At 34.1% G+C, this 22,723-nt stretch overlaps 1 protein-coding gene across 3 annotated transcripts in view; it reads left to right on the top strand.

Moving 5' to 3' along the window:
* Positions 1–2,537: 2,537 nt before the first annotated feature.
* haf (leucine-rich repeat and fibronectin type-III domain-containing protein hattifattener) overlaps positions 2,538–22,723 on the top strand; it is an 81,116-nt gene continuing 60,930 nt past the window's right edge. For 2 of the 3 annotated variants that reach the window (XM_089257909.1, XM_089257907.1), the window contains exons 1-2: positions 2,539–2,696; positions 4,539–5,115. The gene's annotated coding sequence lies outside the window, so the exon portion shown is untranslated. Of the gene's footprint in view, positions 2,697–4,538; positions 5,116–22,723 lie in introns of all 3 variants that reach the window. The other variant, XM_089257908.1, reaches the window with a different exon arrangement.

Genomic DNA, 22,723 nt, shown 5'->3' with positions numbered 1-22,723 from the left:
AGTTTCACAGACAGACAGAGGGAAAAGCTCTGGCAGATACCGACTTATGTGTACGATTATAGGTTCCCAAATGAAAAGACTTGGCTAGGCAAATAATTCTGTATATTCTCTATACTTAGTGACCAATCAAATGACACGCCTTTCTCTTAAGCTCAGCCGGAATCTGATAATCCTCGATAGAAAAACCATCTTCATCTTCAGAGCCAAACGACCCTGCTTAGCCCACTTACCAACTACAGAGCATTAATATGCGTATCTAATAGCTTAATTTGTAAACGAGCAAAGAAAAAAAAAAGTGTGTAGCTGAAGATACAAAGTGCGAGGTGTGAGGTGTTCGCAGTCAAGAATCGCAGATTCACATGCGTTGCCATCTAAGCAAATTTAATGCGTTAATTTTCCGACAATATATATGTATATTATTTCTTTTTTTTTTCGCTTTGCGTAATCTAGCGAGGCGTGCGACGCTCGTCTTTCCGTCGTAGGCGGTGAGCGATGGGCGTGGCCATGTAGATGATGAAAACTGTCGTTGACGACAGATATACATATTTATATACATGTATATATGTATGTATGTATATGATTTTCTTTTCCTTCTTTTTTTTAGGCTAGGTCTTTATCGTCGCTGCTTCCTTGATGCCGTCTGCCACCTGGCAGGATATCCTTTTGTTGTTAACGTCTGCGACTTGTACATCTGGTTGCGTTCTCTGTTATTCTTATCGATGCTAATATGGGATCCAAGCCGGAGTCACAGTTCTCAAGAAAAAGGCGAACTTAACAATTCACTTTTAAGTGTTCACGAATTTCCATCAGCTGAGCATTGACTCTTGGCTCTATATATAGATATGGGTGTGCGTGTGCTTCTGTGTGTGTGTGTGTGTGTGCTTGGCATATTTGAAAACTTTTGCCGCAGGCTAACCACAACCCACTCACTCGCCCACCGCTTCCTCTTACCCTTTTCTCATTCTAAGGCATATGAAAAATTGTGCGCATAACTCAAACTTCAGTCGGAAAATCTTAACAAGAAACCAAAATTTTTTACTAGTCAGCACAAGGCATCTCAGCTATTTACAAGCAGGTGCACAAGTCTAGCTGTTTTGTTGTTGTCTTGTCTTAAGGGCCAAAACTATTTGGCCAACATATATACGTGCCAGCTAATTATGTAGAGAGTTGAGCTACTTAGCAGTTGTTGCAGCTGTCAATTCGCCCAAAACTATGCGGTTAACAGCGCATGTTAAGCGCACTTTAACAGCTCTGCGGTAACAGCTCGCTGACTGGCGACAAACGCCTAGTATGAGCACGTGGTTTCAAAGTTTTGTAAGTTGAATTTTGTTTGCAATTGGCGAAATTTATGTCAAATGTTGGAAGTTTCGCAAGAACAGGTGAAATAGGTTGCGAGTATTTATATGTATTGCTTGAAGTATTGACCCATTAGAATTAACAATAATATATATGTTTGTATATTTAACACAACTTTTTGTAAATATAAAATATAAAAAAATATATATTTATTAAATACATAGAATGAACATGTTAGACAATTGTAAATTATATTTTAATATATACATTTTTTTTTTTTTTTTTTTTTTTGCAAATAATAAAATTTATTTTATTAAAAATTCTATATAGTAAAAAGTAGTAAGTAATATAAAATAAAGAGAAATATTTATATACTTAGTAAATACATATTTTATACATATTTTACGTAAGAAATACGTATATATTTTTATTAAAATAGAAGTTGTAAATATATAACATATATATGATTTATTTATTTATTTATTTTTTATTTTTTTTATTTTAAAATTATATATATTTTCAAATGTTTTCAATTTCTAAATAATAATTTTTGTATTAATATAAATAAAATTAATAATAATAAATTCATAATTAACTTATGTACGGACATGCTAAAAATATACAAATTAAATTTAAAATTTTTGCATTCATATAACATTTGCTTAAAGATATTATTTTATACACAATTAATTATTACAAAATATTTGACAAGCAAATCAGCAACACTTTTACCACAAGTCCAACCATATCGCTCACCTTCATTTTACCATCATTTCCTATTATTTATAAGTTTTGCATAATTTGCCGCAAGATTTTAGTAATTTTGGGTTTTGAATGCGAAAAACTTTTTTTTTTTTTTGGTTTAAATGCTCCTCTGCATTTCCTCGAGATAATTGCAGCCACACTAAATGCTTTTGATTATGGTTGCATGTTAATTAGCATCAATATTTCGAGCAAACCAACGAAAAAAAAGAGAAAAGTAATTAACTCTCTGATATGGTGTTTAAATCCAAAAATAAATGCATACAAATATTTGTTTCGCAATTTGAATACGCCGCTATGTTAGTTAACAGCAGCGCGCTGCTTAACAGTGGCTTGACGCTCTGTTGTCTGAGCTGCGCAGTCAGCGCTGCGTCGCGTCGCTGCTTTAACTTCGTATGCCGACCATAACAGTACAACTTCGGCTCTGCTGTTAAGGCTGTTGCAGCATGTTTGGCCTGCTGCTGCTGCTGTTGTTAGCCGCTGCTGCTGCTGCTGCTGGTCCGCTGGCAGCGCAGCTCGTATTTCCGTTTTATTATTTCAGTTCTTGGCTTGTGGCCTGCTGGCGCTTGTCTCAGTCACCTGCCAAGTGTTGAGCGCGTCGCAACGCAGCGGCTACTACTTTGCTACGGTTTCTAACGGTGTGTTAACCTCTCGTGTCATTTATCAGTGTCTACGTCTATATGTGTGTGTGTGTGTGTCATCTTTGTGCGTGTGTTTTGTTTTTATTTACATTTTGTATACACATGCCATAAAATTCAACACAAATCCTGTTCAAACGCTAAAAACCTGTTTTGTTCTCTATTCTTTGACATTCAATTTTATACTTTTTTTCGAACCGTTTTGATTTGAACTCGATACCAATAGTCGATACCCGAACCAAACCGCTTTGATAATTGGCTGCCATGCAAGAATTTTAAGCGCGCGCCGCGTGACGTCGCTCGGTTACGGCACTTGCCCCCCCTGCCACACACACTTGAGTCCGTGCAGCTGCAGTCGCTGCTTTGGCTATCGATAGAAGCTTTTCGTTTTTGTTTACCGTTAGCGGTTAGCTAGTTTTCATCCAGCAGTACATCGTCTCTCCCTATTACGGTCTTGCTCTTGCCGGGGCGCTAGCTCTTCTTGTTTCTTGTTGTTCTCGAGTGTTGGCCAGCTACTGCGCTGCCGCTGCTGTTCGTTCTTTGCCTTCCTCTTTCTGCTGCTCATCCGCTGCCCGCTGGCCAACGAAGCGTGCGGCGGCGGCTCTAGCTGTTTAGAAAGCCACTCCAGACGCCAAGTTGCTGCTGCTTCAGCTGGTTCTCCTTCTTCATCATGATTATCATGATTATGATTAACAAACGGGTGTCTTCGGCGCTCGCTCTCTTGCTCTCGAGTCTCGTCTCTTAATAAAATTTAAAGCTAAACTTGGGCCTCTGCAGACATAAATTGACCGACTTCTTGTACCGAAACCGAACAACCGTTAATTAATTCGATTGTTGCTTGTGAACGGCATTTGTTGTTGTCTTAAACAAGTTATGGGATGAAATATTTATAACAAGCATACAAATTTATAAACAAAGAGCTGAATTGATCAAAAATTACCTGATTAGAACTTGATTAATGCAAATTTTTTCTGCTGTTCTTGTCGTTGCGATCCCAACGCGGCAAGCACACGGAAACAAATATTCTTGAATCATAATTTATTTATTTATTATTAAATATTTTATGTAAAAATAAATATTTGGAATTTGTTATTTTTAAAATGAATTTACCTGCTATTGTTTAATTGCAATTGAACTCTGAATTTTATTATAAACATATGAAAATCAGTAAATAATTAAAAAAAAAAAAAAAAAAAAAAAAAAAAAAAATGAATAGGCAAAAATAAAATGATGAAATCAGTTTAAGTGTTTATATTTTTATACTCATTCACGAAGTGAATTATTTATTATTAGTATTTGCAAATTTTTAAAATTCTTAAAATTGTAATTTTAAAAAAATATCTAAAAAATAATTATTAATTATTTCGTATATTTTTTATTTAAAGAATTCGAATGAAATAAAAAATAAATAATTTTACATATTTTAATTTTTTGTTCTAAAAGAACACAAACAAATATAAACAACAAATATAAAATATATTTTTTTACATAGTTTTGCTATACATATATAGTCATTTTTCTTCATGAAAAAATGTATATAAACAAATTTATAAATATTTCTATTTATACTTTCTTGTATAATTTGCATAATTAACAAAAAAAAAAAAAAACTCTTTTAATTCATATTTATGCTCATTTAATTGATTGTCAATCATCACAAAATTTAATGGAAAATAAATTGCTTTTCGTTTATTTTTTAACTAAATTAATATTCTTAAATAGCTAAAAATTATCATTGTTTTAGCCATAATTGAGTAAACTCATTAGCCAATAATTTCGCAATTGTTGTTGTTGCCTTTAATCAAACATTTAATAAATATTTTTAATTGTTTGGCCAAACAGGTTGCCATAAGCAACAACAGTAACAACAACAACAACAACAACAACAACAACAAAAACACCTGCAGGGTTAACGAGGAAAATCCACAGCGACAAACGCGGCAACGGAAAACGTGAAAATTACAAAGCCAAAAAACCAAACGACGCGTAAAAAAATTAAAAAGAGAAATAAAAGATTAAAAAGCCAAAACACGAGAAATGCTGGTAGAAAAAATTAAAAAATAAAACGTAAAAAATATAAAAAGCAAAACAAAGTAAAAAAAAAAAAAAGAATTTAAAGCGCGGGCGTTTTGTCAACCAGAAAAGGGCCAAGCGGCAATAAAAGCGCACAAGTGGCTGCAACAACAACAACCACGAAAGCTACCCTGTGAAAAATAAAAAAAATCTATATATATATATACCCGATAAACGTATATATACAGAAAGAACTGAAGGCCCGAAAAACCGAAAGAAAAAAAAAACCCTTTTGAGCCCAGAGGCAGGAAAACGCTTGTTTCCACTAGGCAGTGACAAAAACAACAACGAACAGCAACAACAACAACAGCAGCAGCAACAGCAAACAACAACAACAACAACACAGGTGAGCAGTGCATGAATGAAGTGAATAAATGAATGAATGAATCATAAGGGGTGAGAGGCAACGCCAGCATTGACTGATTGAAAAACTGATAAAAGAATAATAAAAAAGGCGATGCCGAAGAATACGCATAGAGCACAGCAGTTGAGCAACAAAGAAGTGGGAGAATGAGCGATGGAGACAGTGGGAGAGGGAGAAAGAGAGAGAGAGAGAGGATGTATGTAGAACAGGATGTAGTACAATGAGAATCGAATAGTTGAAGCCAATATACCCTTAAACTGATCATTCTAGTATTAAATAAATAAATAAATAAATAAACTAAATATATAAAATATTAGAATGGTACAAATATTTTGGGTTGTATATAATATGTTGGCAAAATAAGATTAGGATAGGAATGAAAAAAGATAATGTGATATTTTCTAAGCATAATATTATAAGATTTAATTGATACTGTAATAATAATGTTTCCAATTTCTCTTATTTATAAATAATATAAATTATTTCATTTTTAACCATAATATATTTAGTTAAATTCATATTTTATATTTTATTTACTTTTGTCTGTCATTAATAATTCTACTTGATATAAGAGTTAAGCAAAGATCTTAAAATCTTAATAGTTAGCACATAGCTCGAACATCTAGACATATGATATATGAGTCGCATAAAATACCTTATTTATATTTAAAATAAACTATTTCATTTATGTTAGCATCATGTAGTTTAATTTTTGTTTTTATATTATTTACTTTTCCTGATATTAAAAATTTTTAATAATTTTTTTGTTTACATAAAATATACAGCTTTACTTGACATATGAACTAGGCAAATATCTTAAGATTTTTAAACATATGATATAGTAGTAGTATAATGGTATATAGAATATAATAAAAGCCTCATTTAACTAATCCGAGGCTATCTCTAATAGCAGAATTTTCTGAAAAGGAAAGATTAATTAGCATAAATCGACGTTTAAACTTCAGCTCTTTCTGCTCCTCTGGCTGACACGAGTATCTGCAGCCCTTTTGGGGCAGCGCCAACTACTCCAAGTGGAGAGCTCCTCCGCGCTACGTGACAAAGTAATGCAACTCTCTGTCAAGTGTATCAACAAAAGCGCCCATGGGCGCTTGCTTTCTTTTCAGCGCAGAGTAACCTAAAGCCCCCGCATCCAGTGCGGGCTCCATAGAGACCTGCACACCCCGGCGGCAACCCCTTTTTGGAGCCTCCCCTCGGGCCTGCTCAATAAGCAATTAATATGCACAAGTGTCTGCGAGGGCTGCCAACTGAATTTCGTGCGTTTCGATAAGCGCGCCGAGTTTTTCATTTGTTGCGCTAGGCAGTGGATGGGAGGGGGGAAGGAGGGGAGGTGTGCCAGCGGGCGGCCTGCAACCAAAATCGCAGCTATAGCCCTGAAAATCCTAAGTGGTTTTTTCCTTCCTTTTGTATTGCTCGGTGTGTGTGTGTGTGTGTGTGTGTGTGAGGAAAACGTGGCACATTGTTTTGGTTTGTGCCAAAAAAAAAAAAAACAAAATTGTATTCAGCGCATTTTTTTCGGCTTCAGATATTTTTGGAGGGTAGCTTCAATGGAAGACCCCTATCTTAATTTTGTTTTTGGTTTTATTTTAATTCTGGTATTTTATTTTAAATGCCGAGCTTAGGGACAGATTTTGGATGAGCTTTAAATGTGAGAAGCAATTTAAATAATTTTGCTTAGAAAAAAAATTTTTTAAATCTATATATAGATAAGTAGTTAAGAGATATTAAACACTCCCTGAATTAAGATTATGCTACTCTATTTTCGTATATATAATAATTGGCAATTTGTATTCATATAAATGTAATTTGTATAAATATAATACAAATTATTAGCTAGTCTGCATTATCTCAATTTCGCATTTGGCTCAACTTTTACCCACAAAGGGCCAATTCCTATGCAGCTTTGCCTGTAAATAAACAAATAAATATTTATGCATGCACATATTTGCTATGTAGAAGACATATTCTATTGCTATAATCAGCAGAGTCTGGCAAAAGTTTTACGGGCCAACAAAAAAAAGAAAATGAAAATTGGAAAAATAAAGATAAAATGGCAGCTCGTATGCTGGCAATGCGTGAAAAGCGAAAACCAAAACAACAAATAAGAGCGTTGCAGTCGGGCATCAACGACTGCAAAATACTCATTCAAGATTCGATTCGGGATGCCCCCAATTGGGGCAGTCAAGTCTCTATAGCTGCAGACGATTAGGGCTTACCCTATGTGCCACGCCTTAAACGGGCATATAGATAAATGGCATATCTTATTGATTTTGGTATGTCAACTGGGGAATTATCCGATTTGTCACGCCTCTACTAAGCTTGACTCTAGCTGAATTTCATTTATACGAACACAGCAAACCAAACATTGCTCAAAGCGAATATGCTCATTTCACTTTCGTGAATGAGTATAAAAATCAAAGAGCACAAAGGGTCACAAAGACAGCAGTTGAGAGTTAGAGTTGTAGTTGTTGTTGTTGTCGAAAATATTGCACATGGCACATATAAAGCAAAAGTTGTTATCGTTCGTAAAAATAGAAATTGAAGAAAAGTTCAAATAAACAGCAGCAGCAGCAGCAGCAGAAGAAGAAGAAGCAGCGGCAGAAGTAAACAGTGAGTCAAAGGCAAGGGCAAAGCACACACAGAAGAATGTAAAGCACAATAAAAGTGTCTAACTGTATAAAGAAATGAAAGTCAAACTGAGTGTTTGGCCAGCAACAGAGTTAACTGCCTCACTCATGCCCTAAGCTCGACCCTTTGATGATGACTGTGGCTCAGTTAGCGCAGCCTCTTTGGCATCATTAGCAGCAATTGGGATCTTGTTTTTTTTTTTTTTTTCATTTCCATTTTTGGCCAACTCGTTTGCTTCGACACCATTTTCTCACTCTCTTTCTCTCTATCTCTCTTGCTCGCTGTCTGTCCGATCTTTCGCGTGAACTCGAAAAATATGTGAAAAATGTGCCAAGGTGCCGCCGTTGTAGAATTATGTTTTGAAAGACGAAAGTCTCGCGGCCTAAGTCGAGAAGAAAGCGTGCAAATCTTGTCTGCAACCAGCTCCACAGTATCTGTGTGTGTGCGTGTGTGCACGTGTGTGTGTAATGCTTAGAAACCGCAAGCAGTAGGCACAGTGGTTAATTTTAAATCAACAATATTATAATCAAATTATATTATGCATGCGCATTTCTTTATTCTTTCCAAAATTGTAATCCTATATTTAAATTATATTCATTAAATAAAAAACAAGTTTATAATTAAATAATATTGTGCATTCCTTTATTCTTTCCAAAATCGTATTTATATACTAAAAATTATATTCACTAAATAAACAAAATTATATTCATTAAAAATTTTCAAAAATATTATGAATGTAAAAAAACATGCATTCTATTTATCTCATCCAAAATCAAATTTTTCTTAAATTTTCAAAAGTATTTTAAGCTTGAAAAAAGTAAAACAATTGAGCATAACCGAGGATATGAAAGAAAAAATTAGTTTTTTAATAATTCTGATTAATATACAATTTTAATAATTTATTTTCATATTATTAAAATATATGTATGTATATATTGAAAGCAAATATATTTTGGAAATTTTTATATTTATTTGTACAGTTATTCAAGAATAACTTTCTGAATGTTGCAATCTTAAAGTTCGATTTGAATTTATCCTTAAAGGCGTTAAATAACTCTTCAATCCGAATATAAATAAAATTTTGAAGCCCAAAAAAATTTTAATACATACATATTTTGTATGTTACTTTTTAAATATAATATATATAATTTATCTAATATATAAAAGCTAAGGATTTATTTAGAATTATAAATTTGGTTTTATCACATCATCAAAACTAATAACTATATTAAATTATAATTGATAGATAATATTCAATATTTTAATGATAGTATTATATGAAAAAAAAAAATAAAATAAATACATACAAAAAGAAAAATAATATGTTTCCTTCACTCAATATACTCTAATTTATTAATGATATAATAGTATAAAAATTATACAAAAATTAATTATAAATGAAAGAAATATATTTCCCTGGCTCAATATTCTATAGTTCAATATTCTAATATCTTTATAAAATTTTTTTTTTATTATGGGTTATTTCAAGTACAAAAAGCTTTTCACAATTTCCAGCTTAGCAAATGGGGCTCTTAAGAATAAATTCATAAATGATGCCAAATCACTTGTTTTCTAATTTTCCAACTAGTTTGTCTGTTGTTGTCTCCCAGTTTTTCCCACACTTGAAATTACCATTCGCCCATTGCGCTTTGGCTAAATAGCTCAACTTACAGCTCTAAGTACAGCTCTGAATGGGCATTTCCTGCTACAGGCATTAACCCAACTAATTTGTAGGTGCCGCCAGATAACTCTTGACTTGCCCAAAATAAAAACGAAACAAGCGAACTAGAAAAAAAGTAAAAGACGAAGAAGAGAAGTAGAAGTAGAAACAACAACAACAAAATAATAGAGAATGAAAATTGTTCCCACTGTGGATCGCATAATTGAATTATGATCACCGACTGTGCCAGACCAACTAACGAACACGCCAAGCCAGAAGGGTAGTCAACTGAAGACAATGATGATGTTTGTTAGTGATGTTAATGATGATGATGATGGTGTTGCCAGTTGCCAGTTGCAGATGCAAAGCGAGAGAAATAAAAGAACAAAACAGTGCAAGTGGCTGACCAGAACAGAAACCGAACTCGACTCGACTCGACTCGACTCGACTCTGGGCTGCGGCAATGAACTCAAAAGAATTGCCAGACAAACAACAAAAAGAAGCAGAACTAGAAGTCATAGTCACAGCAGAAGAAGTAGAAGAAGTAGGAGACGAGACAAACATAGGCAGCAAATAGAAGCAACAAAAGATGCATGATGCAGCCAGCCAGCCAAGTGAGAGAGGCAAATCGTGAAGCCTATGAGCGAGGATGAACGCACTATTAAATATTTACTTGGGCATTTCTCGGAGCTCCGCAGCTGTAGCTAATTTTTTCGTTAAGCAGAAAGAGAGAGTGTAGCAAACAAAGAAGAAAGAGAGAGGGAGAGAGAGCGATAAAGGCTAAAGGTCATTCATCCAGCAGAACGTTTATCACGTTTATCACGCTGGCTTAGCTCTTGGCTTGGGCGCATTATTAACATATTTTAATACCCTCGAAAAATGTTGTTGGCTAGAAACGTGCCTAACAAGCGGAACGTGCAGTGAATTACTTTAGTATGCTTCTCCTTCTAATTTAGTCGTATTTATTTAAATGATATGTGAGTTAAATGGTTAAACGGTAAAACGTAAATCTGGCTGAAAAGATTAGATAAATTAATTAGTATTTATAGAAAATATAATGGTCGTATTATAAGTATGTAATTACCCAAAGTATATCAAATTGTTCTATGACACATTAGCTGTTGGGATGATATAAAAATCTTTGGATAGCTATACTTAAAAAATAAGAAGGAAATTGAGAAAAAAGTGAGAGCTGTATTAAAAATTTTATTTTTCTAGGGTATAAAGAAGTTCTCGTTGCATATTAGAAAAAAAAAAAAAAACAAAGCCTGGGCTCTTTATTTACTGCCTACTTTGTATATGGATAAGATAAGCATAGTAGGATTGCTGGTCTTAAAAGTAAATTATCTAAAGAAAATATTTTAAGCACGATCTCAAATGTTTATATATATATAGGGGGAACTATTAGATGAGAAAGATCTTATACCATTCTAGAAAGTGTCGGAATAGATCTTATGGTATGGTAGAAAGTGTTTCCTAATAAATATTTAAAATATACGATAAAAGAGAAACTAGAAGAAGAGAACAATTAAAAGAATATAAAAATTCTTTAAAGTTAATGATGCTAATACTCCATTTAAGCTAAGAGTTATTCCAAGGTATAGAAATATTCTGGGGCCCTCAAAGAGAGTTTCAGCTGGAAAATATAATTGAAACAGATTTTTAAGCAAGGGATAAAAAGAAGAACAAAAATTATGTTTTCTAATATCCAGGCAAGTCTATGCTAAAGCCATACGAGAAATTCTAGAAATTCTAGCTATAAACAATAGGAATTTGTATTATATAAATATACAAAATCATAACTAGTATAGTAAATCCTAAGTATAGTTTAACTCAGACTTCTATTTAGTTTGTAGTGCATAGAGTAACTGCCAGTTGATCATCTAGCTTATATATCATATCTGTCTAACTCAACTGCCGTTGGTATTTTTTCGTGAGTTCCCATTTCCGTGGCACGTTTTACAAGGAAAGCGACACAGCCGTAGGCCATAGTTATGTACGCAGATATACAAGTATATTTACTATATATAATTTATATAATATATTTATATATACATACTTCAACAATGTCTGCCCATTGCAAGGCCCCGCCCCCTTTGCTGGCTGCTGCTCCTGCTGCTGACGCACAAGTTGTTGCCCTTTATGCATTTTCGAATGCTTCGTGTTGCCTGTTTTTCTGAGGTTTCGGCTAACAGGAAATGGCCAACATTAGACAGTTGGCACGTGTTTTGTGCAGCTGCACTGACGCACACATACACGGCTATATGCATGTGTGTGTGTGTGTGTGTGTGTTATATGCAGCCAGCGGAAATGCGACATTCCATGGAATTTGTATATACAAAGTGCGCTGCTTGACAATCGCCAGCATTTCGGGGCTTTTAGAGCTAAGCATATTCTATTATTAATGTTATTTATAAATGCTTTTACTATTTACACAAAAATTTTAAATATTCATTATATAAAAAAATGTTGAAAATTAAAATTATACTGTGTAAAATAATAAAAAAATAAAAATAAAAAATAAAAAATTATATAAATGAAGTTGAAAATATTTAATTTTTACCTGATCAATTATATTTATAAATAAAAATATTATATATTTTTTATTTTTCTTGTGACTAATCAACTATATTTATATTTAAACAATTTATATATTTGCATATATATTTTTATCAATTTTATTACTATTGTAAAATATCAACTATATACAGATATTTTATGATTATTAGAATGTTTAACCACAAAATCTGTGACAATTTGAAGTGCTGTAAGTGCAGCTCGTTTATCTTTCATCTTTGGCTTTAGCTAAGTAAGTTGCCAACAGCTCGATTCACAGTTGATTTACAAGGCAAGAGGGAGAGAGACAAAGAGAGAGGGGGGATGGGGGGAGCTCGCTTTTATTGCAGTGTATATCTGCAGCATATTCATCTCATTACAGTTGCCCCTCTCTCTCCCTCTCTCTCTGTTGTCACTTTGCTCATTGTTGGCAATTCTTTAGCACTCGAGAGTCAAGCTGCCCTTAACAGCAGCTGCTTGAACCGAACCCAACGGTCGAGCTAGCCCCCATCTCCTGGGCCCCCCGGGCTCTGGCTCCATCCGTCCATTGATGCAAATGGTGAGGGGGAGCGGTAAGGTGGGGCAGAGAGAAGTTAAGAGTGGAAGAGAATTTTATGCTTTTGTTACTCATTCAGAGTTTTCCTTCGGCGGAACTCTTGCAGTTTATTTTGTGTGGCTCATTTGCATTATTTTAATTCATTTCGCTGCGGTAATCGGCCAAGAGAGTTTCTTTAAGCCATAAATAAAATGGAATGAATGCTAAAGTGAAAATGCTGCAATTCATTAATTTGTTTGGCCAACTGCAGCTGCAAGGGAAAAGCCCCGAAATAATTTAAGAAAATTTTAATGAAAGCATATGGAAAACTTTGCAATTGATATTGCTGCAAATTAACAACTTTTTGCTGTTGTCATAATAGAAAATGGTTAGAGGGAGACAGAGATATATGTATATAGAGGGACAGACAGAGATGGCAGCAAAACTTGGTCCTGTACAGAGTCAAGCGGGACACTTGAGACAAATTGCAATTTATGCCAGAGTGGTGGGGGGGGGAGGGGCTGAGGTGGCGTGGCAGGAAATGAGTGAGATTGAGCTTTTTGGGCTTCTTTTGGTCTGCGTGTTGCCTACAAATTAAGTGCTGCAATTAATAATTCAAATGTGTGTTAATTGAAGAAACGTCGAGCGAGCCACATTTGCCGCCCTTGGCTAATTGCAATTTCAATTAGGCATATTAGAAATGCAAGAGCAATGCTCTACCTCTCTCTCTCTCTCTCTGTCTATGTGTTTTTATCACGCTCTTGCTGTAATTCACTTTCTGATAAATAATATTCCGTAAATGTAATCAACGTGTGCTGAAAGCTAATGAGAAGGCGCCAAGCGAATTTATCAGTCTGGACACAATTGTAATCCTAATGTATATTCTAGTTCGCTTTCACTCGAGGATATTTTCTTGCAATTTATCTAACGTTCTCTCTCATTTGCAGTCTATTTTCGTCTTCCTCTATTAATTGTTATTGTTTGTACTATATTAACATAGAATTCTTACTAGATAAACAATAATATTCTTTTGTTATCCTTTAAGTTTTAACCTATTTTCTTGAGCGGAAATCTCTTTTTCACTTGTTTTCATAAACGTTTCCACTGGCTGCTCTCACTTACCCTGCGGTTCTATTTAGTAAAGTTTGTTTTAAAGATAGACAATATGTTAAACTTTCACTTTCTCTTAATAATATTCACCTTTGTACTCCATTTCATGAACGTTTCCACTAGCAGTTTTGATTTTTCCGAAATACCCAACACTTATTCATATTTATTCTTTCTCTTAACAGCATTCGTTGTCATTCTAGTTGCCTTCCTAAATGTTACCACTGGCTGCTTTACTGTCTCTTACATCAACTACATCATCATACTATTCTCTCTTCCGCAAACATTCTTTCCCATTTATTGCACTTTCAGTAAGCCACATTTCTATTCATTCTATTTTGTGCTTGCTTTCGTAAACGTTCTTCATGGCACTTGCATGGTCACACAGATTGAATATTAAATATTTATGCACTAAACAGATTTATTTCTTGGAAAAAGTTAATGAACAGATTCGATATGTGATAAAATCTGAGAGCGCAATGTTGTGGCTAACAATTAGATTATTAAAATATGGCCTCAGCTGGCAGTGTGTGGCCGGAATGTGGATGGATGCATTCATTCGCTTTCATGCTTATCGCATTCTCATTTTTGCGGGCTTTCTATTTGCAGACCATTTCATTTGTCGCCCATGGGCCAAAAATACATTTTTCGCTGGCGATTCGAGCGAAAGATGCCAGAGCCAAGGCCAGGCCAAAGCTTTTTGTGTCCCACTCATATTTCATTTCTCATTTCCATTGTGGAGCCACATGAGCAGCGCGAGGAATACACCGACTGTTCGACTCCTGTCCTCGCCAAGCTGAATATTTCAGTAGTGAATCCGTTTTATTACATAACACGGATTAGATTTCTGCTCTGTGGTCGTTGGCTGCTTCGGCTCCCCGTCCCGCCTAAATGCTGTGCCCGCCGTCTCGTGTGGGATTCCCCTCACGTTTCTCTCGATTCTCCTACTTGTAATTGAGTTATGCTGCAAGCCTCCCACTCTCCCTCTCTCTCGCTCTCTCTCTCTCTCCGTCTGCATATATATTGATATATGTATATATTCTGTATGTGCATTGATTATTAACATCAATCAGCGTATTGGCCTGATATACTCATTTTTATTATTTTCATGCCTCACTATGGCACAGCAGGCAATTAGCCACACACACACACACACACACACACTTATACAAACGCAAATGCGATATATTTATTTATTTATTTTTATCTCTTTTCTGCCAATTAGTTAATTAAAGTTGGTGAAAATATTTCATAGGCTTTGCCACGTAAAAGAAGGCTACAAAAAAAGTTATACATATAACAAAAAATCTGAAATAAATACAGAATTTAATTTCATAAATCAGTAAACGTTTTAATTGAATTAAGGACATAACGAAATTTTAATTGATCAGCTTAAATATTTTTGTAGCATTTTAAGCTGAAGCCATAAGCTGGCAAATTATAATGTGAATTTAAAAATTTTATAAGACCTAAAAAAAATAATATATATATTTTGTAAGTTTTTTTTTAAACTATTCTGCATTTAAAAAATACTAAAAAAAAATAATTCATCAAAACTATCTTATGTAATTTTCAGGTGCTTAAACTTACAAAAATTATTTAGCAAATAATTAATTATTTTTATATGACATATTAATACAATATTAATAAAATTTAATAAATAAAAAAAAATTTTTTTTTTTTTTTAATATTGTTGTGGCATAATAAAAAGCAGAAATATAATAAAAATGCTTATGTTTATTCATTTATTCTTTATATACATTTTAACATATATCACACACTTGCGAATGTAGCTCAGGCGATTCACAAGCATTCATGAATCGCGTCGTGTACGTGTTTGGACTCGCACATGTCAATGACTGAATGCAGCTCGATAAATCCATTAATCAAACGATTGCCAATTAAAAGCCGTATAATTGGAAACTGACAAAGCGCATAAATGCATTAACATTACAATTTACCATTTTGTGTTAATTTTTTGTGCAACGCTGCGTATGCGTAATCTATGCAATGAGCGCGCTCGCACACAATTAACCACTGCGAATTCCAGTTTTGTAATTTATTTCCTGCCACCGGCTCACCTTGTGGGCACACAAAACTTCTAATTTTCATTGCACTAAAAGCGAAAAAAAGAGGAAAAACTAAATGAAAAACTACGTAAAAAATATTTGAATAAAAATTATTTCGAAATGAGCAAAAAATGAGAACTAAATGTGAAACTGATTAAAACCAATTTAAATGAGTTGAAAATATTGAGTTTGGGGTAAAAAAAAGAAAGAGTTAACTGCAAAGTTGAGATTGTGGAGTCGGGGTAGGGTTCAGGTGGAAGTGATGTGCTGGCAGATACCCTATAAAAGTTTGGAAACTTTGTGAAATATTTTCCTATGAAAAAATATCAATGAAATATTTATAATAAATAAAATAAGAATCGCATAGAATACCCTGTAAAAATATTGCTATAACTGTATAAGAAGTATATTTATCCAGCTAATATAATATTAGATATGTATATAAAGATATAGTATCTTAGAAAATTTTTTCTAAAATATAAATCAGTAAGATCAGACTTTGTTTCCCAGACTTTCTGCTGAAATTCCGCTTACAAAGGGTATTTAAAGCAGAACCAACTGGTTGACTGATGTGACTTAATGATGGCATGACGAACTGGCAAACTGATGAATTGGACAGACTGACAGAAAGTCAAGCCAACAGTAGCAGCAAAAGTGCCTGACCCAAATACCAAGCGTCAAAGCAAAGCTAAAATAAGAAGAAGAAGAAAAAAAAAAATAAATGTTTCTAATGAGGCAAATTAAGCAAGAGCCAAAACAATTAAAACAAAAGCAACAAATGAGCGCATAATTATTTTATAATTAAATTCCATTTAACAACGTCCACACATACACACACACACACACACACTCACACACGTACTTGTTGTTGTTCAAGTTGGTAAATTTTGTGTAAACTTTTGTGCATTTTTCATGAGTTTGCGCCAGAGCCAAAAAAAAAGCGCAACAGGTGTAAATAACAGCGCAGCGCGAAAGGCGCTTCGACCAGGTGCCACAGCGAGAGAGAGAGAGAGAGGGAGGAAGAGAAAGAGAGTGTGTGTGTGGCTAGAGGGATATATGTACATATATATAGAGTAATGGCGAATTGGGGCAAGTGTTGCAGCCATAATCGCCGTAATCAACTCAATGAGCAGAAATTCTCTTGCAACCGAAAATTAGCTAAGCGCAAATATTGAGCAAGATAAATGGCTAGCTTTTATTGACACATGCAACGTGCATGAGATACCCATTGAATTCAGGATTTGTGGCAACTGTTGCCAAAAAACAACCGTCACAATAAATTGCACTCTTTTCTGAAAAATAAGAATATATTTTTTTGATTGAAAATCATCACTAAATATATAAATATTCAAAAAAATAAAATAAAATATTTATACAATATTTTATATTATTTGAAAATTACAAACCAATATTTATATTATATTATATTTCTCAAAGCTCAAACAAAAATAAATATATAAATAATATTTTATATTATTTTAAAATTACAAACAAATTTATTTTATATTATAATATATATTTTTTTTAACTCTAACTCTATTGAAACCTCTTACAAATTTCTCTAGGTAATATTTTTTCACAAAAAAAAAAAAAAAAAAGAAATTATAATAATAAAATAAAATAAAATAAGTAAATAAATATAATTAAATAAATAAAAAATGTTAAAATAAATAAATAACAAATTAAAAATAAAAATAAATAAATATAATTGAATAAATAAATAAAAAATAAATTAATAAATAAATTAACTAAACAAAAAAAATATTAGAGCCTACAAGCACTTTCTTCAGAGAGAGCTGGATTTCCTATAAATATTTATGCTTGAGTCTTTGTTTTATTAAAAAAAAAAATAAATCTCAATAGGTTTTTAACAACTATATAATGAAATCTCTTTATTCACAACTATGGAATCATTTGTGTGCGGCTTTTGCTCAAAATACAGTATAGATTCTTTGTTTCATTTTGTGGAACAGACACAAATCGAAAACGCGCTAAGACGAGCTCAAACAAAAGAGTTATTCAAGCAGCCTAAATAGCCAAACAGCCAAACTTATTTAATGAAACATAAAATCTTATATGCGATAGTCTTTGAACACAGCTCGTAGAAGTCTCCATATATATTATTTGAAATAAATATCTGCAAATTGAAGCTGAATCGAACTTGTTATAAGTATCTAAATTATTAAACAAATAAAAAATAATTGATAGAACAGTTAAGTCTCAATTACAGCCTTGGCAAGCATAAACACTCTATAAGAAAGCTATCCCAAAGCCATCTCAATGCCTGAACAAAAGAAAACATTTCGAAACACGTGTTGAAAATTCTTTGTAGAAATGCCACAAAATAATAATTGTGAGCATAAAAATGTATTATTATTACTAAGTTTTTTTTTTCTATTGCTATTGTTGCAATCGAAGCGTCCACAAATTGGTGAAAGTTTGCAAAAGTATTTGAGGCAGTGGCGTTTTGTAGGCTTGGTAGAGGCGTTGGTAGAGCCTCAGGTGCGTGCAACAATTTGTGGCAAGCTGTGTTTCAGTGTCTCTCTGTGTGTGTTTGTGTGTGTGTGTGGGTGGTAACAACTTCATTGAGCTTCTCGAGAGCTTGAACTAGTTTCCATTTGAATAGCCGACAGCAAAGAGAGCATGAAATGTGCAACGAATTGTGGCAAGCAGCAAAGATTTATTGAAGCCGGAGCCTATTAACAAAATTACTTAACAAGGCGGCCGCGACTGCAATGGACATGCGGCAACTGCAGCGCTGTGTTTTTTCTTCTTCTTGTTTTTGGTCAAACAACAACAGGAACAACAACAATCAAGCAGAACAACTCCGCTGAATTATTGCCAGTCGACTGAACCTTGAGTTTTTCGGCAGAATAAGCAAGTTCTGGCTCATCCACAGATCTGGCTACGGCATCGGCTCTGGCTCCGGCTCTGGCTCTGCCTCTGGTTGTGGAATTAGATTTGCTTTTTGGCTCTGGCCGGCGATATATTCTCTTTAATTGCGTTCGCTTGGCCGTGGCCAGCACAAAGCCTTAGCAATGCTAGGACACAGACTAAGCCAGTTCCCCCGCCCGTAACACACCCTCAGCCCCTGGCAGGGCCAGTGCATAGACGTCGCACACTACAAAAGGGGGATTTCGGGCACAATTTTAATCTGTAACTCTGCAGCGCAGAGTGAAAGAAGCTTAAAATGTGTAATGGCTTTAAGTCTGTGTAATGCGTTGATTTATGACCTGGTAGCTGAAACTATTTTCCAAATAAATTTCATTATAAATATTTTGCAGTTGATGCTGAAAATGCAACTAAAAAAATGAGAACTAGAATTTAAAGAGAAAACCTTAAAATTGTATATCAAATATATGTTTAAACATATAAATATATGTTTAGCTTATACTGGGAAGAGTTATGATTCAGATGATTTGGGATTAGGTCAACATAATTTATTTTAATTACATATTTGATTTCATATCTATAGAAAAATTTTCCGAATTTTATATATAGAGTAGTCTCCTATGTCCTTAAGCAGTTGTTGATGTCTATCTAGTCTGCTTTGGCATCCATTGCTGTGATCCCAGGCTTCTTCTTTAACTCTTCCGTATGGGTACATCTCTGTGTACGACTTGATTGTGAGCATCTGTTGTTGGTGTAGTCTTATAATCTTTTTAGCAGTTTCTACTGCAACTTTTGTCTTATAGTTGTGTTTGATGTATTTGGAATAAATGAATTTAGATCTGTTTTGATTTTGAGCATCTATTTAACAATTTGTTACAAATTTTAGTGTGTTTCTCTAACATATCATTCCAAATCGTCTAATTTCCTGTTTTTCGTTTCACCGACATAGGTTTTAACAAAATTGGTCAACAATAAAAAATACTTTCAAAAACTGATACAAAATGTATATATTTTTGATACGTTGAGATCAAGTACTTCAACTGTTAATATAATATTAAATATTAAACAATAATAAGATATGTATATTAAAGAAACAAGGAGTACCCAGCTAAGCCCAACTAGGAGATGCCCTAAAAGGGAAAGTTAGATAAATTGACAGACAGGCGACCAAGAGGGAGAAAATTGCTCTAATTATGAACACTTCTACTATCACGCCCCCTTCCACTACTACACACATTCTGTCAAAAACGATATATTCCGAATTCTCCTTTTAATTTAGTTCACACATATTCTTAAGCTTTAAATTCTACATATTCAATGAAGTTTTTCAGCTCTTTTTAAGGAAGAAAAAATCGTCTATAAACTGCTTCGAGCTACACTTTTTGTTGCATGTCCTAATCGACAGCTTTCGAAATTTCCTTTTGACATTATAATTTCGATCTTAACAATGGAAAAAAAAAAGAAACGCAAAGAATCCAGCAAGTTTTTTGTTCTGTAGCTGCAACGCTTAAAGCGTAGTTTGCAAAAGTGCAAAGTCACTGCGATGCGAGAGATGGAGCTCGTGCTGCACACGCCCCCTTTGCCAATTTGCGCTAACGACGCCTCTGGCGCTATGGGGCTACCGAAGAGTAGGAGAACAGAGTAGATGTTGGTCCAGTCACAGTTTTATAGACAGCAACAGCAACAGCAACAGCAATGGCAACAGCAAGAGCATTGTAGCTGCAATCGCGGTTGCCGCCTGCCAATCGGCAAAAGTTGACGACCGCAGTGACTAAAAAACAACAACAACAACAACAAGAGCAGCAACAACAGCAACGCACAGCAGCAGCATCGATGCAATTTGTTATTTTGAATTTTCGCAATTTTCGAGTTCAAACTATTTTCGTGCTCGCGCTCTGGCAAAAAAGCAATCACAGAACACACGAGAGGCCTCTCGGTCAAGGGATACATGTGCATTGGCTTAGGGGTGTGTGGTGTGGGGTGTGGGGTGTGAGGCGTGGCTACTCCACAGCAGAGAATCGACAACAACTATTTAATTAAATGTTGCTTTGAATGCAGCGCCAAGAGTTGGACTACAATCGCAACGTTGAGCTTAAGCGCTCCACAGGAGCTCAGTTATTTATTTTTTTGCTGTATTTTGTGTGCTACCCATCATTAAGTCCTGGCATTGATAATGATTGGCTCGAAGGTATCAAAACTATTGGCTGGGCTAAATATAAATCTCGAGCTATTTTTATTGGCACAGACAATTGGCATGCTCATCACGTTGCCCAGGGCTCAATGCCCAGACGCCATTCCATTGTCAGCTGATTCGATTTATGCAGCTTTCTCACTCTCACTCTCACTCTCTCCCTCTCTCTTGTTTCTTTTTGCTTTTTTTCCACTCACCTCTGACTGCTTTTAATCCTGCACTTTAGCAACGAGGACATTCAATTCAAATTCCAAGTCGAGGGCTAAATAAACTTTGTCGCGAACTCTGGCTGAGAAAAGCACAGAAAAAATGGAAGAAAACGAATAAGAGCAAAAGCTTTTCAACACTTTTTGGCTGCAAATTCTTTCGATTCACTACCTAGCATACCCTGTAATTGGTAGTTTTAGGGAATGTGATGATGTGATTAACAGTAACGAACTGAGGAACAAGCTTGTTCGTTTATATAGGTTTTCTAATGAGATGTTTTATATTGAGCTTTAAATAAATTAAAAACTCTTCACATATATGCACCCTTCAATATCAACTCGACGTACAGGATATGTGATAGTCGCATATGTAGCGTCATTATTGAATTGAGTGTAAAAGACTGAATACTGAAAAATACCCCGTATTTATAGCTATGTCAAATTTTGAATCAATTCGTTCAACGTTTCTTAGATCCCAATGAGTTTTTAGCTCAAATTGTTAAATATGATCTAAATACTCTCAGCCTGGAAAATATTCCATACCTAGTATGATCTAAATATTCTCTGCTTACCTACTACCTGTCTGCTGTGTACCTTATATATGTATACAGCCGTCATAGAATGTAGATCAAATTACTTGACTATTCTTAGACCTAAGAGCGTTTTTAGATCAACTTGTAAAATGTCGATATGACCTAAATACTCTCTGTCTAGCAATAAATAAATCCTTAGAGCTCAGAGAGTGTTTAGATCACATCGTTCAATTATACTTAGAGCTGATAATGTTTTTAGATCAAATCTCTTAGTACAGACTATGAGCAACCCATATTTCAGTCTCAGCTCAAAATATAGGGCATCTGTCAGTCGTGCACTTTCTCCTGCATCCACTTTCCTTTTACCTTCTTCCATCTCGCTCGCTCAGCGAACATATTTTATGTGTCTATCAATGGCGACCTGTAACCCAACTGCAACCGCGCATCCATCCTTGAGCTATGTATATATAGATAAGAATATACATATATACATACATATATATAGATACAGCTGCAGTCGCGTCTGGCTGTCTGTCAGTCTAGCTATCTCCGCTTACTGTTTCACGCCATGCAAAATTTATTGAATTTAATATGCATATTGCAATAAAATTTCTGCATTTTCCGTCGTTCCTTTTTACTCTCTCTTTTATTTTTGTTGCTTCCTGTCTCCCGCATCCTTTTGTGATTACATTTGCAGCGTCAAGGCGTAAATTTGCCTTCTTTGCTGAGAAGTTTTGATATCATCAGATGAATAAAATATTTTCATAAAAAATATATACATATATTCGATATATTTACTTAAGCTACGGATTTTTAGAAGTTTCAAAAAAATAATTATAATAAAATAATATATGTATTAGCTCAACTAGGCAATGAGATTTCTTTGAACTGATTTGAGTAAAAATATGTTGAGTAAAACAAACTTTTTATTGAGTTTTATTTAATGATTTAATATAATGGAACTTTGAGCCTAGAATGATCTTTGACATAATTTGATATTTGTTTTCAAAATGTAGAGATTTGATTATTTAAAATACAATATTTAGCTTTAGCGAGATTTAAGCTTTAAATGAGCTTTAATTCATTCATCATTTGCTTAATGATCAAGCTTAAAGACATTTTTCAGCTTAAATAGTAGCTATTTTAGTTTTATTTACTTCATCATTATAATCTATATATTTATTATAATCTATAA

Source organism: Drosophila navojoa, chromosome 3, assembly GCF_054131105.1.
Source record: "Drosophila navojoa isolate 15081-1374.11 chromosome 3, UAZ_NAV_1.0, whole genome shotgun sequence".
NCBI classification, from domain to species: Eukaryota; Metazoa; Arthropoda; class Insecta; order Diptera; family Drosophilidae; genus Drosophila; species Drosophila navojoa.
The sequence above is the reverse complement of the archived record's forward strand: the minus strand, read 5'-3'. Positions and strand labels throughout refer to the sequence as shown.